Raw genomic sequence first — 15,392 nt, 5'->3', positions numbered from 1 at the left:
CTCAAGTGCAGCGGAAACAGATAAGAAAAATTAAAAAAAAAAGGAGGGAAAAAGGGGTGCAACACGAGGACTTCCCAGGAGGTCACCCATCCTAGTACTACTCTCGCCCAAGCACGCTTAACTGCGGAGTTCTGATGGGATCCGGTGCATTAGTGCTGGTATGATCGCACCCGTTCATTCACCGTAGCAATTTGTTTACATGCGCAATGCCGCCCAAAAAAAAAAAAAAAACCAGAGCATTCCAAAGCTCGTAAATTCGCAGCCGAGACCCCTATTTCGAGCCTTCTCCTTCCCGAATACCGTTTTTCACCCTCCCGGTATTGTCCGATTCACAAAAGAGTCCGCCGGCTTTAAAAGCCAGGTGAACTCGCAACAAAAAAGCGACAAAATATTTGAGAAATCCGCGCAACACTTGGAAATCAAGAGGCCATCCATGCCGGGCGCGCTTCCGCGGGGACTTCCGACGGGACCCGGTGCAATTTCCGCTTACACGAACGCACCGACGCACGCCTCTTTCGGACAATTCGTTCGTATGCGCATCGACCCGCCTCGACGGGTCCTATCTTTCGAGTGCCCGTAAATTCGAGGTCGGGACCCGGTTGCGAGTTATATTTTTATAAATAAAATTACTTCCATGGAGTATACTACGATAACCACTGAAATGCCTTCTGCTCAAGTGCAGCGGAAACAGATAAGAAAAATTAAAAAAAAAAGGAGGGAAAAAGGGGTGCAACACGAGGACTTCCCAGGAGGTCACCCATCCTAGTACTACTCTCGCCCAAGCACGCTTAACTGCGGAGTTCTGATGGGATCCGGTGCATTAGTGCTGGTATGATCGCACCCGTTCATTCACCGTAGCAATTTGTTTACATGCGCAATGCCGCCCAAAAAAAAAAAAAAAACCAGAGCATTCCAAAGCTCGTAAATTCGCAGCCGAGACCCCTATTTCGAGCCTTCTCCTTCCCGAATACCGTTTTTCACCCTCCCGGTATTGTCCGATTCACAAAAGAGTCCGCCGGCTTTAAAAGCCAGGTGAACTCGCAACAAAAAAGCGACAAAATATTTGAGAAATCCGCGCAACACTTGGAAATCAAGAGGCCATCCATGCCGGGCGCGCTTCCGCGGGGACTTCCGACGGGACCCGGTGCAATTTCCGCTTACACGAACGCACCGACGCACGCCTCTTTCGGACAATTCGTTCGTATGCGCATCGACCCGCCTCGACGGGTCCTATCTTTCGAGTGCCCGTAAATTCGAGGTCGGGACCCGGTTGCGAGTTATATTTTTATAAATAAAATTACTTCCATGGAGTATACTACGATAACCACTGAAATGCCTTCTGCTCAAGTGCAGCGGAAACAGATAAGAAAAATTAAAAAAAAAAAGGAGGGAAAAAGGGGTGCAACACGAGGACTTCCCAGGAGGTCACCCATCCTAGTACTACTCTCGCCCAAGCACGCTTAACTGCGGAGTTCTGATGGGATCCGGTGCATTAGTGCTGGTATGATCGCACCCGTTCATTCACCGTAGCAATTTGTTTACATGCGCAATGCCGCCCAAAAAAAAAAAAAAAACCAGAGCATTCCAAAGCTCGTAAATTCGCAGCCGAGACCCCTATTTCGAGCCTTCTCCTTCCCGAATACCGTTTTTCACCCTCCCGGTATTGTCCGATTCACAAAAGAGTCCGCCGGCTTTAAAAGCCAGGTGAACTCGCAACAAAAAAGCGACAAAATATTTGAGAAATCCGCGCAACACTTGGAAATCAAGAGGCCATCCATGCCGGGCGCGCTTCCGCGGGGACTTCCGACGGGACCCGGTGCAATTTCCGCTTACACGAACGCACCGACGCACGCCTCTTTCGGACAATTCGTTCGTATGCGCATCGACCCGCCTCGACGGGTCCTATCTTTCGAGTGCCCGTAAATTCGAGGTCGGGACCCGGTTGCGAGTTATATTTTTATAAATAAAATTACTTCCATGGAGTATACTACGATAACCACTGAAATGCCTTCTGCTCAAGTGCAGCGGAAACAGATAAGAAAAATTAAAAAAAAAAAGGAGGGAAAAAGGGGTGCAACACGAGGACTTCCCAGGAGGTCACCCATCCTAGTACTACTCTCGCCCAAGCACGCTTAACTGCGGAGTTCTGATGGGATCCGGTGCATTAGTGCTGGTATGATCGCACCCGTTCATTCACCGTAGCAATTTGTTTACATGCGCAATGCCGCCCAAAAAAAAAAAAAAAAACCAGAGCATTCCAAAGCTCGTAAATTCGCAGCCGAGACCCCTATTTCGAGCCTTCTCCTTCCCGAATACCCTTTTTCACCCTCCCGGTATTGTCCGATTCACAAAAGAGTCCGCCGGCTTTAAAAGCCAGGTGAACTCGCAACAAAAAAGCGACAAAATATTTGAGAAATCCGCGCAACACTTGGAAATCAAGAGGCCATCCATGCCGGGCGCGCTTCCGCGGGGACTTCCGACGGGACCCGGTGCAATTTCCGCTTACACGAACGCACCGACGCACGCCTCTTTCGGACAATTCGTTCGTATGCGCATCGACCCGCCTCGACGGGTCCTATCTTTCGAGTGCCCGTAAATTCGAGGTCGGGACCCGGTTGCGAGTTATATTTTTATAAATAAAATTACTTCCATGGAGTATACTACGATAACCACTGAAATGCCTTCTGCTCAAGTGCAGCGGAAACAGATAAGAAAAATTAAAAAAAAAAAGGAGGGAAAAAGGGGTGCAACACGAGGACTTCCCAGGAGGTCACCCATCCTAGTACTACTCTCGCCCAAGCACGCTTAACTGCGGAGTTCTGATGGGATCCGGTGCATTAGTGCTGGTATGATCGCACCCGTTCATTCACCGTAGCAATTTGTTTACATGCGCAATGCCGCCCAAAAAAAAAAAAAAAACCAGAGCATTCCAAAGCTCGTAAATTCGCAGCCGAGACCCCTATTTCGAGCCTTCTCCTTCCCGAATACCGTTTTTCACCCTCCCGGTATTGTCCGATTCACAAAAGAGTCCGCCGGCTTTAAAAGCCAGGTGAACTCGCAACAAAAAAGCGACAAAATATTTGAGAAATCCGCGCAACACTTGGAAATCAAGAGGCCATCCATGCCGGGCGCGCTTCCGCGGGGACTTCCGACGGGACCCGGTGCAATTTCCGCTTACACGAACGCACCGACGCACGCCTCTTTCGGACAATTCGTTCGTATGCGCATCGACCCGCCTCGACGGGTCCTATCTTTCGAGTGCCCGTAAATTCGAGGTCGGGACCCGGTTGCGAGTTATATTTTTATAAATAAAATTACTTCCATGGAGTATACTACGATAACCACTGAAATGCCTTCTGCTCAAGTGCAGCGGAAACAGATAAGAAAAATTAAAAAAAAAAAGGAGGGAAAAAGGGGTGCAACACGAGGACTTCCCAGGAGGTCACCCATCCTAGTACTACTCTCGCCCAAGCACGCTTAACTGCGGAGTTCTGATGGGATCCGGTGCATTAGTGCTGGTATGATCGCACCCGTTCATTCACCGTAGCAATTTGTTTACATGCGCAATGCCGCCCAAAAAAAAAAAAAAAACCAGAGCATTCCAAAGCTCGTAAATTCGCAGCCGAGACCCCTATTTCGAGCCTTCTCCTTCCCGAATACCGTTTTTCACCCTCCCGGTATTGTCCGATTCACAAAAGAGTCCGCCGGCTTTAAAAGCCAGGTGAACTCGCAACAAAAAAGCGACAAAATATATGAGAAATCCGCGCAACACTTGGAAATCAAGAGGCCATCCATGCCGGGCGCGCTTCCGCGGGGACTTCCGACGGGACCCGGTGCAATTTCCGCTTACACGAACGCACCGACGCACGCCTCTTTCGGACAATTCGTTCGTATGCGCATCGACCCGCCTCGACGGGTCCTATCTTTCGAGTGCCCGTAAATTCGAGGTCGGGACCCGGTTGCGAGTTATATTTTTATAAATAAAATTACTTCCATGGAGTATACTACGATAACCACTGAAATGCCTTCTGCTCAAGTGCAGCGGAAACAGATAAGAAAAATTAAAAAAAAAAAGGAGGGAAAAAGGGGTGCAACACGAGGACTTCCCAGGAGGTCACCCATCCTAGTACTACTCTCGCCCAAGCACGCTTAACTGCGGAGTTCTGATGGGATCCGGTGCATTAGTGCTGGTATGATCGCACCCGTTCATTCACCGTAGCAATTTGTTTACATGCGCAATGCCGCCCAAAAAAAAAAAAAAAACCAGAGCATTCCAAAGCTCGTAAATTCGCAGCCGAGACCCCTATTTCGAGCCTTCTCCTTCCCGAATACCGTTTTTCACCCTCCCGGTATTGTCCGATTCACAAAAGAGTCCGCCGGCTTTAAAAGCCAGGTGAACTCGCAACAAAAAAGCGACAAAATATATGAGAAATCCGCGCAACACTTGGAAATCAAGAGGCCATCCATGCCGGGCGCGCTTCCGCGGGGACTTCCGACGGGACCCGGTGCAATTTCCGCTTACACGAACGCACCGACGCACGCCTCTTTCGGACAATTCGTTCGTATGCGCATCGACCCGCCTCGACGGGTCCTATCTTTCGAGTGCCCGTAAATTCGAGGTCGGGACCCGGTTGCGAGTTATATTTTTATAAATAAAATTACTTCCATGGAGTATACTACGATAACCACTGAAATGCCTTCTGCTCAAGTGCAGCGGAAACAGATAAGAAAAATTAAAAAAAAAAAGGAGGGAAAAAGGGGTGCAACACGAGGACTTCCCAGGAGGTCACCCATCCTAGTACTACTCTCGCCCAAGCACGCTTAACTGCGGAGTTCTGATGGGATCCGGTGCATTAGTGCTGGTATGATCGCACCCGTTCATTCACCGTAGCAATTTGTTTACATGCGCAATGCCGCCCAAAAAAAAAAAAAAAACCAGAGCATTCCAAAGCTCGTAAATTCGCAGCCGAGACCCCTATTTCGAGCCTTCTCCTTCCCAAATACCGTTTTTCACCCTCCCGGTATTGTCCGATTCACAAAAGAGTCCGCCGGCTTTAAAAGCCAGGTGAACTCGCAACAAAAAAGCGACAAAATATTTGAGAAATCCGCGCAACACTTGGAAATCAAGAGGCCATCCATGCCGGGCGCGCTTCCGCGGGGACTTCCGACGGGACCCGGTGCAATTTCCGCTTACACGAACGCACCGACGCACGCCTCTTTCGGACAATTCGTTCGTATGCGCATCGACCCGCCTCGACGGGTCCTATCTTTCGAGTGCCCGTAAATTCGAGGTCGGGACCCGGTTGCGAGTTATATTTTTATAAATAAAATTACTTCCATGGAGTATACTACGATAACCACTGAAATGCCTTCTGCTCAAGTGCAGCGGAAACAGATAAGAAAAATTAAAAAAAAAAAGGAGGGAAAAAGGGGTGCAACACGAGGACTTCCCAGGAGGTCACCCATCCTAGTACTACTCTCGCCCAAGCACGCTTAACTGCGGAGTTCTGATGGGATCCGGTGCATTAGTGCTGGTATGATCGCACCCGTTCATTCACCGTAGCAATTTGTTTACATGCGCAATGCCGCCCAAAAAAAAAAAAAAAACCAGAGCATTCCAAAGCTCGTAAATTCGCAGCCGAGACCCCTATTTCGAGCCTTCTCCTTCCCGAATACCGTTTTTCACCCTCCCGGTATTGTCCGATTCACAAAAGAGTCCGCCGGCTTTAAAAGCCAGGTGAACTCGCAACAAAAAAGCGACAAAATATATGAGAAATCCGCGCAACACTTGGAAATCAAGAGGCCATCCATGCCGGGCGCGCTTCCGCGGGGACTTCCGACGGGACCCGGTGCAATTTCCGCTTACACGAACGCACCGACGCACGCCTCTTTCGGACAATTCGTTCGTATGCGCATCGACCCGCCTCGACGGGTCCTATCTTTCGAGTGCCCGTAAATTCGAGGTCGGGACCCGGTTGCGAGTTATATTTTTATAAATAAAATTACTTCCATGGAGTATACTACGATAACCACTGAAATGCCTTCTGCTCAAGTGCAGCGGAAACAGATAAGAAAAATTAAAAAAAAAAAGGAGGGAAAAAGGGGTGCAACACGAGGACTTCCCAGGAGGTCACCCATCCTAGTACTACTCTCGCCCAAGCACGCTTAACTGCGGAGTTCTGATGGGATCCGGTGCATTAGTGCTGGTATGATCGCACCCGTTCATTCACCGTAGCAATTTGTTTACATGCGCAATGCCGCCCAAAAAAAAAAAAAAAACCAGAGCATTCCAAAGCTCGTAAATTCGCAGCCTAGACCCCTATTTCGAGCCTTCTCCTTCCCAAATACCGTTTTTCACCCTCCCGGTATTGTCCGATTCACAAAAGAGTCCGCCGGCTTTAAAAGCCAGGTGAACTCGCAACAAAAAAGCGACAAAATATTTGAGAAATCCGCGCAACACTTGGAAATCAAGAGGCCATCCATGCCGGGCGCGCTTCCGCGGGGACTTCCGACGGGACCCGGTGCAATTTCCGCTTACACGAACGCACCGACGCACGCCTCTTTCGGACAATTCGTTCGTATGCGCATCGACCCGCCTCGACGGGTCCTATCTTTCGAGTGCCCGTAAATTCGAGGTCGGGACCCGGTTGCGAGTTATATTTTTATAAATAAAATTACTTCCATGGAGTATACTACGATAACCACTGAAATGCCTTCTGCTCAAGTGCAGCGGAAACAGATAAGAAAAATTAAAAAAAAAAGGAGGGAAAAAGGGGTGCAACACGAGGACTTCCCAGGAGGTCACCCATCCTAGTACTACTCTCGCCCAAGCACGCTTAACTGCGGAGTTCTGATGGGATCCGGTGCATTAGTGCTGGTATGATCGCACCCGTTCATTCACCGTAGCAATTTGTTTACATGCGCAATGCCGCCCAAAAAAAAAAAAAAACCAGAGCATTCCAAAGCTCGTAAATTCGCAGCCGAGACCCCTATTTCGAGCCTTCTCCTTCCCGAATACCGTTTTTCACCCTCCCGGTATTGTCCGATTCACAAAAGAGTCCGCCGGCTTTAAAAGCCAGGTGAACTCGCAACAAAAAAGCGACAAAATATTTGAGAAATCCGCGCAACACTTGGAAATCAAGAGGCCATCCATGCCGGGCGCGCTTCCGCGGGGACTTCCGACGGGACCCGGTGCAATTTCCGCTTACACGAACGCACCGACGCACGCCTCTTTCGGACAATTCGTTCGTATGCGCATCGACCCGCCTCGACGGGTCCTATCTTTCGAGTGCCCGTAAATTCGAGGTCGGGACCCGGTTGCGAGTTATATTTTTATAAATAAAATTACTTCCATGGAGTATACTACGATAACCACTGAAATGCCTTCTGCTCAAGTGCAGCGGAAACAGATAAGAAAAATTAAAAAAAAAAGGAGGGAAAAAGGGGTGCAACACGAGGACTTCCCAGGAGGTCACCCATCCTAGTACTACTCTCGCCCAAGCACGCTTAACTGCGGAGTTCTGATGGGATCCGGTGCATTAGTGCTGGTATGATCGCACCCGTTCATTCACCGTAGCAATTTGTTTACATGCGCAATGCCGCCCAAAAAAAAAAAAAAAACCAGAGCATTCCAAAGCTCGTAAATTCGCAGCCGAGACCCCTATTTCGAGCCTTCTCCTTCCCGAATACCGTTTTTCACCCTCCCGGTATTGTCCGATTCACAAAAGAGTCCGCCGGCTTTAAAAGCCAGGTGAACTCGCAACAAAAAAGCGACAAAATATATGAGAAATCCGCGCAACACTTGGAAATCAAGAGGCCATCCATGCCGGGCGCGCTTCCGCGGGGACTTCCGACGGGACCCGGTGCAATTTCCGCTTACACGAACGCACCGACGCACGCCTCTTTCGGACAATTCGTTCGTATGCGCATCGACCCGCCTCGACGGGTCCTATCTTTCGAGTGCCCGTAAATTCGAGGTCGGGACCCGGTTGCGAGTTATATTTTTATAAATAAAATTACTTCCATGGAGTATACTACGATAACCACTGAAATGCCTTCTGCTCAAGTGCAGCGGAAACAGATAAGAAAAATTAAAAAAAAAAAGGAGGGAAAAAGGGGTGCAACACGAGGACTTCCCAGGAGGTCACCCATCCTAGTACTACTCTCGCCCAAGCACGCTTAACTGCGGAGTTCTGATGGGATCCGGTGCATTAGTGCTGGTATGATCGCACCCGTTCATTCACCGTAGCAATTTGTTTACATGCGCAATGCCGCCCAAAAAAAAAAAAAAAACCAGAGCATTCCAAAGCTCGTAAATTCGCAGCCGAGACCCCTATTTCGAGCCTTCTCCTTCCCGAATACCGTTTTTCACCCTCCCGGTATTGTCCGATTCACAAAAGAGTCCGCCGGCTTTAAAAGCCAGGTGAACTCGCAACAAAAAAGCGACAAAATATTTGAGAAATCCGCGCAACACTTGGAAATCAAGAGGCCATCCATGCCGGGCGCGCTTCCGCGGGGACTTCCGACGGGACCCGGTGCAATTTCCGCTTACACGAACGCACCGACGCACGCCTCTTTCGGACAATTCGTTCGTATGCGCATCGACCCGCCTCGACGGGTCCTATCTTTCGAGTGCCCGTAAATTCGAGGTCGGGACCCGGTTGCGAGTTATATTTTTATAAATAAAATTACTTCCATGGAGTATACTACGATAACCACTGAAATGCCTTCTGCTCAAGTGCAGCGGAAACAGATAAGAAAAATTAAAAAAAAAAAGGAGGGAAAAAGGGGTGCAACACGAGGACTTCCCAGGAGGTCACCCATCCTAGTACTACTCTCGCCCAAGCACGCTTAACTGCGGAGTTCTGATGGGATCCGGTGCATTAGTGCTGGTATGATCGCACCCGTTCATTCACCGTAGCAATTTGTTTACATGCGCAATGCCGCCCAAAAAAAAAAAAAAAACCAGAGCATTCCAAAGCTCGTAAATTCGCAGCCGAGACCCCTATTTCGAGCCTTCTCCTTCCCGAATACCGTTTTTCACCCTCCCGGTATTGTCCGATTCACAAAAGAGTCCGCCGGCTTTAAAAGCCAGGTGAACTCGCAACAAAAAAGCGACAAAATATTTGAGAAATCCGCGCAACACTTGGAAATCAAGAGGCCATCCATGCCGGGCGCGCTTCCGCGGGGACTTCCGACGGGACCCGGTGCAATTTCCGCTTACACGAACGCACCGACGCACGCCTCTTTCGGACAATTCGTTCGTATGCGCATCGACCCGCCTCGACGGGTCCTATCTTTCGAGTGCCCGTAAATTCGAGGTCGGGACCCGGTTGCGAGTTATATTTTTATAAATAAAATTACTTCCATGGAGTATACTACGATAACCACTGAAATGCCTTCTGCTCAAGTGCAGCGGAAACAGATAAGAAAAATTAAAAAAAAAAGGAGGGAAAAAGGGGTGCAACACGAGGACTTCCCAGGAGGTCACCCATCCTAGTACTACTCTCGCCCAAGCACGCTTAACTGCGGAGTTCTGATGGGATCCGGTGCATTAGTGCTGGTATGATCGCACCCGTTCATTCACCGTAGCAATTTGTTTACATGCGCAATGCCGCCCAAAAAAAAAAAAAAAACCAGAGCATTCCAAAGCTCGTAAATTCGCAGCCGAGACCCCTATTTCGAGCCTTCTCCTTCCCGAATACCGTTTTTCACCCTCCCGGTATTGTCCGATTCACAAAAGAGTCCGCCGGCTTTAAAAGCCAGGTGAACTCGCAACAAAAAAGCGACAAAATATATGAGAAATCCGCGCAACACTTGGAAATCAAGAGGCCATCCATGCCGGGCGCGCTTCCGCGGGGACTTCCGACGGGACCCGGTGCAATTTCCGCTTACACGAACGCACCGACGCACGCCTCTTTCGGACAATTCGTTCGTATGCGCATCGACCCGCCTCGACGGGTCCTATCTTTCGAGTGCCCGTAAATTCGAGGTCGGGACCCGGTTGCGAGTTATATTTTTATAAATAAAATTACTTCCATGGAGTATACTACGATAACCACTGAAATGCCTTCTGCTCAAGTGCAGCGGAAACAGATAAGAAAAATTAAAAAAAAAAAGGAGGGAAAAAGGGGTGCAACACGAGGACTTCCCAGGAGGTCACCCATCCTAGTACTACTCTCGCCCAAGCACGCTTAACTGCGGAGTTCTGATGGGATCCGGTGCATTAGTGCTGGTATGATCGCACCCGTTCATTCACCGTAGCAATTTGTTTACATGCGCAATGCCGCCCAAAAAAAAAAAAAAAACCAGAGCATTCCAAAGCTCGTAAATTCGCAGCCGAGACCCCTATTTCGAGCCTTCTCCTTCCCGAATACCGTTTTTCACCCTCCCGGTATTGTCCGATTCACAAAAGAGTCCGCCGGCTTTAAAAGCCAGGTGAACTCGCAACAAAAAAGCGACAAAATATTTGAGAAATCCGCGCAACACTTGGAAATCAAGAGGCCATCCATGCCGGGCGCGCTTCCGCGGGGACTTCCGACGGGACCCGGTGCAATTTCCGCTTACACGAACGCACCGACGCACGCCTCTTTCGGACAATTCGTTCGTATGCGCATCGACCCGCCTCGACGGGTCCTATCTTTCGAGTGCCCGTAAATTCGAGGTCGGGACCCGGTTGCGAGTTATATTTTTATAAATAAAATTACTTCCATGGAGTATACTACGATAACCACTGAAATGCCTTCTGCTCAAGTGCAGCGGAAACAGATAAGAAAAATTAAAAAAAAAAAGGAGGGAAAAAGGGGTGCAACACGAGGACTTCCCAGGAGGTCACCCATCCTAGTACTACTCTCGCCCAAGCACGCTTAACTGCGGAGTTCTGATGGGATCCGGTGCATTAGTGCTGGTATGATCGCACCCGTTCATTCACCGTAGCAATTTGTTTACATGCGCAATGCCGCCCAAAAAAAAAAAAAAAACCAGAGCATTCCAAAGCTCGTAAATTCGCAGCCGAGACCCCTATTTCGAGCCTTCTCCTTCCCGAATACCGTTTTTCACCCTCCCGGTATTGTCCGATTCACAAAAGAGTCCGCCGGCTTTAAAAGCCAGGTGAACTCGCAACAAAAAAGCGACAAAATATTTGAGAAATCCGCGCAACACTTGGAAATCAAGAGGCCATCCATGCCGGGCGCGCTTCCGCGGGGACTTCCGACGGGACCCGGTGCAATTTCCGCTTACACGAACGCACCGACGCACGCCTCTTTCGGACAATTCGTTCGTATGCGCATCGACCCGCCTCGACGGGTCCTATCTTTCGAGTGCCCGTAAATTCGAGGTCGGGACCCGGTTGCGAGTTATATTTTTATAAATAAAATTACTTCCATGGAGTATACTACGATAACCACTGAAATGCCTTCTGCTCAAGTGCAGCGGAAACAGATAAGAAAAATTAAAAAAAAAAAGGAGGGAAAAAGGGGTGCAACACGAGGACTTCCCAGGAGGTCACCCATCCTAGTACTACTCTCGCCCAAGCACGCTTAACTGCGGAGTTCTGATGGGATCCGGTGCATTAGTGCTGGTATGATCGCACCCGTTCATTCACCGTAGCAATTTGTTTACATGCGCAATGCCGCCCAAAAAAAAAAAAAAAACCAGAGCATTCCAAAGCTCGTAAATTCGCAGCCGAGACCCCTATTTCGAGCCTTCTCCTTCCCGAATACCGTTTTTCACCCTCCCGGTATTGTCCGATTCACAAAAGAGTCCGCCGGCTTTAAAAGCCAGGTGAACTCGCAACAAAAAAGCGACAAAATATATGAGAAATCCGCGCAACACTTGGAAATCAAGAGGCCATCCATGCCGGGCGCGCTTCCGCGGGGACTTCCGACGGGACCCGGTGCAATTTCCGCTTACACGAACGCACCGACGCACGCCTCTTTCGGACAATTCGTTCGTATGCGCATCGACCCGCCTCGACGGGTCCTATCTTTCGAGTGCCCGTAAATTCGAGGTCGGGACCCGGTTGCGAGTTATATTTTTATAAATAAAATTACTTCCATGGAGTATACTACGATAACCACTGAAATGCCTTCTGCTCAAGTGCAGCGGAAACAGATAAGAAAAATTAAAAAAAAAAAGGAGGGAAAAAGGGGTGCAACACGAGGACTTCCCAGGAGGTCACCCATCCTAGTACTACTCTCGCCCAAGCACGCTTAACTGCGGAGTTCTGATGGGATCCGGTGCATTAGTGCTGGTATGATCGCACCCGTTCATTCACCGTAGCAATTTGTTTACATGCGCAATGCCGCCCAAAAAAAAAAAAAAAAACCAGAGCATTCCAAAGCTCGTAAATTCGCAGCCGAGACCCCTATTTCGAGCCTTCTCCTTCCCAAATACCGTTTTTCACCCTCCCGGTATTGTCCGATTCACAAAAGAGTCCGCCGGCTTTAAAAGCCAGGTGAACTCGCAACAAAAAAGCGACAAAATATTTGAGAAATCCGCGCAACACTTGGAAATCAAGAGGCCATCCATGCCGGGCGCGCTTCCGCGGGGACTTCCGACGGGACCCGGTGCAATTTCCGCTTACACGAACGCACCGACGCACGCCTCTTTCGGACAATTCGTTCGTATGCGCATCGACCCGCCTCGACGGGTCCTATCTTTCGAGTGCCCGTAAATTCGAGGTCGGGACCCGGTTGCGAGTTATATTTTTATAAATAAAATTACTTCCATGGAGTATACTACGATAACCACTGAAATGCCTTCTGCTCAAGTGCAGCGGAAACAGATAAGAAAAATTAAAAAAAAAAAGGAGGGAAAAAGGGGTGCAACACGAGGACTTCCCAGGAGGTCACCCATCCTAGTACTACTCTCGCCCAAGCACGCTTAACTGCGGAGTTCTGATGGGATCCGGTGCATTAGTGCTGGTATGATCGCACCCGTTCATTCACCGTAGCAATTTGTTTACATGCGCAATGCCGCCCAAAAAAAAAAAAAAAAACCAGAGCATTCCAAAGCTCGTAAATTCGCAGCCGAGACCCCTATTTCGAGCCTTCTCCTTCCCGAATACCGTTTTTCACCCTCCCGGTATTGTCCGATTCACAAAAGAGTCCGCCGGCTTTAAAAGCCAGGTGAACTCGCAACAAAAAAGCGACAAAATATATGAGAAATCCGCGCAACACTTGGAAATCAAGAGGCCATCCATGCCGGGCGCGCTTCCGCGGGGACTTCCGACGGGACCCGGTGCAATTTCCGCTTACTCGAACGCACCGACGCACGCCTCTTTCGGACAATTCGTTCGTATGCGCATCGACCCGCCTCGACGGGTCCTATCTTTCGAGTGCCCGTAAATTCGAGGTCGGGACCCGGTTGCGAGTTATATTTTTATAAATAAAATTACTTCCATGGAGTATACTACGATAACCACTGAAATGCCTTCTGCTCAAGTGCAGCGGAAACAGATAAGAAAAATTAAAAAAAAAAAGGAGGGAAAAAGGGGTGCAACACGAGGACTTCCCAGGAGGTCACCCATCCTAGTACTACTCTCGCCCAAGCACGCTTAACTGCGGAGTTCTGATGGGATCCGGTGCATTAGTGCTGGTATGATCGCACCCGTTCATTCACCGTAGCAATTTGTTTACATGCGCAATGCCGCCCAAAAAAAAAAAAAAAAACCAGAGCATTCCAAAGCTCGTAAATTCGCAGCCGAGACCCCTATTTCGAGCCTTCTCCTTCCCAAATACCGTTTTTCACCCTCCCGGTATTGTCCGATTCACAAAAGAGTCCGCCGGCTTTAAAAGCCAGGTGAACTCGCAACAAAAAAGCGACAAAATATTTGAGAAATCCGCGCAACACTTGGAAATCAAGAGGCCATCCATGCCGGGCGCGCTTCCGCGGGGACTTCCGACGGGACCCGGTGCAATTTCCGCTTACACGAACGCACCGACGCACGCCTCTTTCGGACAATTCGTTCGTATGCGCATCGACCCGCCTCGACGGGTCCTATCTTTCGAGTGCCCGTAAATTCGAGGTCGGGACCCGGTTGCGAGTTATATTTTTATAAATAAAATTACTTCCATGGAGTATACTACGATAACCACTGAAATGCCTTCTGCTCAAGTGCAGCGGAAACAGATAAGAAAAATTAAAAAAAAAAGGAGGGAAAAAGGGGTGCAACACGAGGACTTCCCAGGAGGTCACCCATCCTAGTACTACTCTCGCCCAAGCACGCTTAACTGCGGAGTTCTGATGGGATCCGGTGCATTAGTGCTGGTATGATCGCACCCGTTCATTCACCGTAGCAATTTGTTTACATGCGCAATGCCGCCCAAAAAAAAAAAAAAAAACCAGAGCATTCCAAAGCTCGTAAATTCGCAGCCGAGACCCCTATTTCGAGCCTTCTCCTTCCCGAATACCGTTTTTCACCCTCCCGGTATTGTCCGATTCACAAAAGAGTCCGCCGGCTTTAAAAGCCAGGTGAACTCGCAACAAAAAAGCGACAAAATATATGAGAAATCCGCGCAACACTTGGAAATCAAGAGGCCATCCATGCCGGGCGCGCTTCCGCGGGGACTTCCGACGGGACCCGGTGCAATTTCCGCTTACACGAACGCACCGACGCACGCCTCTTTCGGACAATTCGTTCGTATGCGCATCGACCCGCCTCGACGGGTCCTATCTTTCGAGTGCCCGTAAATTCGAGGTCGGGACCCGGTTGCGAGTTATATTTTTATAAATAAAATTACTTCCATGGAGTATACTACGATAACCACTGAAATGCCTTCTGCTCAAGTGCAGCGGAAACAGATAAGAAAAATTAAAAAAAAAAGGAGGGAAAAAGGGGTGCAACACGAGGACTTCCCAGGAGGTCACCCATCCTAGTACTACTCTCGCCCAAGCACGCTTAACTGCGGAGTTCTGATGGGATCCGGTGCATTAGTGCTGGTATGATCGCACCCGTTCATTCACCGTAGCAATTTGTTTACATGCGCAATGCCGCCCAAAAAAAAAAAAAAACCAGAGCATTCCAAAGCTCGTAAATTCGCAGCCGAGACCCCTATTTCGAGCCTTCTCCTTCCCGAATACCGTTTTTCACCCTCCCGGTATTGTCCGATTCACAAAAGAGTCCGCCGGCTTTAAAAGCCAGGTGAACTCGCAACAAAAAAGCGACAAAATATTTGAGAAATCCGCGCAACACTTGGAAATCAAGAGGCCATCCATGCCGGGCGCGCTTCCGCGGGGACTTCCGACGGGACCCGGTGCAATTTCCGCTTACACGAACGCACCGACGCACGCCTCTTTCGGACAATTCGTTCGTATGCGCATCGACCCGCCTCGACGGGTCCTATCTTTCGAGTGCCCGTAAATTCGAGGTCGGGACCCGGTTGCGAGTTATA

General features: G+C 49.3%; 23 non-coding genes across 23 annotated transcripts; all 23 read right to left on the bottom strand.

Annotated features, from left to right (window-relative positions):
- Window positions 1–53: 53 nt before the first annotated feature.
- On the bottom strand, window positions 54–172 carry LOC130820066 (5S ribosomal RNA). The gene has a single exon (XR_009045091.1). It is a non-coding gene; the product is annotated as a 5S ribosomal RNA (ribosomal RNA).
- A 552-nt stretch (window positions 173–724) lies between these two features.
- LOC130820065 (5S ribosomal RNA) lies at window positions 725–843 on the bottom strand. The gene has a single exon (XR_009045089.1). It is a non-coding gene; the product is annotated as a 5S ribosomal RNA (ribosomal RNA).
- A 553-nt stretch (window positions 844–1,396) lies between these two features.
- Window positions 1,397–1,515, bottom strand: LOC130820064 (5S ribosomal RNA). The gene has a single exon (XR_009045088.1). It is a non-coding gene; the product is annotated as a 5S ribosomal RNA (ribosomal RNA).
- Window positions 1,516–2,068: 553 nt separating this feature from the next.
- Window positions 2,069–2,187, bottom strand: LOC130820063 (5S ribosomal RNA). Its single transcript, XR_009045087.1, has one exon. It is a non-coding gene; the product is annotated as a 5S ribosomal RNA (ribosomal RNA).
- A 554-nt stretch (window positions 2,188–2,741) lies between these two features.
- On the bottom strand, window positions 2,742–2,860 carry LOC130820062 (5S ribosomal RNA). The gene has a single exon (XR_009045086.1). It is a non-coding gene; the product is annotated as a 5S ribosomal RNA (ribosomal RNA).
- Window positions 2,861–3,413: 553 nt separating this feature from the next.
- Window positions 3,414–3,532, bottom strand: LOC130820060 (5S ribosomal RNA). The gene has a single exon (XR_009045083.1). It is a non-coding gene; the product is annotated as a 5S ribosomal RNA (ribosomal RNA).
- Window positions 3,533–4,085: 553 nt separating this feature from the next.
- On the bottom strand, window positions 4,086–4,204 carry LOC130820059 (5S ribosomal RNA). Its single transcript, XR_009045082.1, has one exon. It is a non-coding gene; the product is annotated as a 5S ribosomal RNA (ribosomal RNA).
- Window positions 4,205–4,757: 553 nt separating this feature from the next.
- On the bottom strand, window positions 4,758–4,876 carry LOC130820058 (5S ribosomal RNA). The gene has a single exon (XR_009045081.1). It is a non-coding gene; the product is annotated as a 5S ribosomal RNA (ribosomal RNA).
- A 553-nt stretch (window positions 4,877–5,429) lies between these two features.
- LOC130820057 (5S ribosomal RNA) lies at window positions 5,430–5,548 on the bottom strand. Its single transcript, XR_009045080.1, has one exon. It is a non-coding gene; the product is annotated as a 5S ribosomal RNA (ribosomal RNA).
- Window positions 5,549–6,101: 553 nt separating this feature from the next.
- LOC130820055 (5S ribosomal RNA) lies at window positions 6,102–6,220 on the bottom strand. Its single transcript, XR_009045079.1, has one exon. It is a non-coding gene; the product is annotated as a 5S ribosomal RNA (ribosomal RNA).
- Window positions 6,221–6,772: 552 nt separating this feature from the next.
- LOC130820054 (5S ribosomal RNA) lies at window positions 6,773–6,891 on the bottom strand. The gene has a single exon (XR_009045078.1). It is a non-coding gene; the product is annotated as a 5S ribosomal RNA (ribosomal RNA).
- A 551-nt stretch (window positions 6,892–7,442) lies between these two features.
- LOC130820053 (5S ribosomal RNA) lies at window positions 7,443–7,561 on the bottom strand. Its single transcript, XR_009045077.1, has one exon. It is a non-coding gene; the product is annotated as a 5S ribosomal RNA (ribosomal RNA).
- Window positions 7,562–8,114: 553 nt separating this feature from the next.
- Window positions 8,115–8,233, bottom strand: LOC130820052 (5S ribosomal RNA). The gene has a single exon (XR_009045076.1). It is a non-coding gene; the product is annotated as a 5S ribosomal RNA (ribosomal RNA).
- A 553-nt stretch (window positions 8,234–8,786) lies between these two features.
- On the bottom strand, window positions 8,787–8,905 carry LOC130820051 (5S ribosomal RNA). Its single transcript, XR_009045075.1, has one exon. It is a non-coding gene; the product is annotated as a 5S ribosomal RNA (ribosomal RNA).
- A 552-nt stretch (window positions 8,906–9,457) lies between these two features.
- LOC130820050 (5S ribosomal RNA) lies at window positions 9,458–9,576 on the bottom strand. Its single transcript, XR_009045074.1, has one exon. It is a non-coding gene; the product is annotated as a 5S ribosomal RNA (ribosomal RNA).
- A 553-nt stretch (window positions 9,577–10,129) lies between these two features.
- On the bottom strand, window positions 10,130–10,248 carry LOC130820048 (5S ribosomal RNA). The gene has a single exon (XR_009045072.1). It is a non-coding gene; the product is annotated as a 5S ribosomal RNA (ribosomal RNA).
- A 553-nt stretch (window positions 10,249–10,801) lies between these two features.
- LOC130820047 (5S ribosomal RNA) lies at window positions 10,802–10,920 on the bottom strand. Its single transcript, XR_009045071.1, has one exon. It is a non-coding gene; the product is annotated as a 5S ribosomal RNA (ribosomal RNA).
- Window positions 10,921–11,473: 553 nt separating this feature from the next.
- Window positions 11,474–11,592, bottom strand: LOC130820046 (5S ribosomal RNA). The gene has a single exon (XR_009045070.1). It is a non-coding gene; the product is annotated as a 5S ribosomal RNA (ribosomal RNA).
- A 553-nt stretch (window positions 11,593–12,145) lies between these two features.
- On the bottom strand, window positions 12,146–12,264 carry LOC130820045 (5S ribosomal RNA). Its single transcript, XR_009045069.1, has one exon. It is a non-coding gene; the product is annotated as a 5S ribosomal RNA (ribosomal RNA).
- A 554-nt stretch (window positions 12,265–12,818) lies between these two features.
- On the bottom strand, window positions 12,819–12,937 carry LOC130820044 (5S ribosomal RNA). The gene has a single exon (XR_009045068.1). It is a non-coding gene; the product is annotated as a 5S ribosomal RNA (ribosomal RNA).
- A 554-nt stretch (window positions 12,938–13,491) lies between these two features.
- Window positions 13,492–13,610, bottom strand: LOC130820043 (5S ribosomal RNA). Its single transcript, XR_009045067.1, has one exon. It is a non-coding gene; the product is annotated as a 5S ribosomal RNA (ribosomal RNA).
- Window positions 13,611–14,163: 553 nt separating this feature from the next.
- Window positions 14,164–14,282, bottom strand: LOC130820042 (5S ribosomal RNA). The gene has a single exon (XR_009045066.1). It is a non-coding gene; the product is annotated as a 5S ribosomal RNA (ribosomal RNA).
- Window positions 14,283–14,835: 553 nt separating this feature from the next.
- Window positions 14,836–14,954, bottom strand: LOC130820041 (5S ribosomal RNA). Its single transcript, XR_009045065.1, has one exon. It is a non-coding gene; the product is annotated as a 5S ribosomal RNA (ribosomal RNA).
- Between the last annotated feature and the right edge of the window lie 438 nt (window positions 14,955–15,392).

This window comes from Amaranthus tricolor, chromosome 7, assembly GCF_026212465.1.
Source record: "Amaranthus tricolor cultivar Red isolate AtriRed21 chromosome 7, ASM2621246v1, whole genome shotgun sequence".
In the NCBI taxonomy this organism is placed as follows: Eukaryota; Viridiplantae; Streptophyta; class Magnoliopsida; order Caryophyllales; family Amaranthaceae; genus Amaranthus; species Amaranthus tricolor.
The sequence above is the reverse complement of the archived record's forward strand: the minus strand, read 5'-3'. Positions and strand labels throughout refer to the sequence as shown.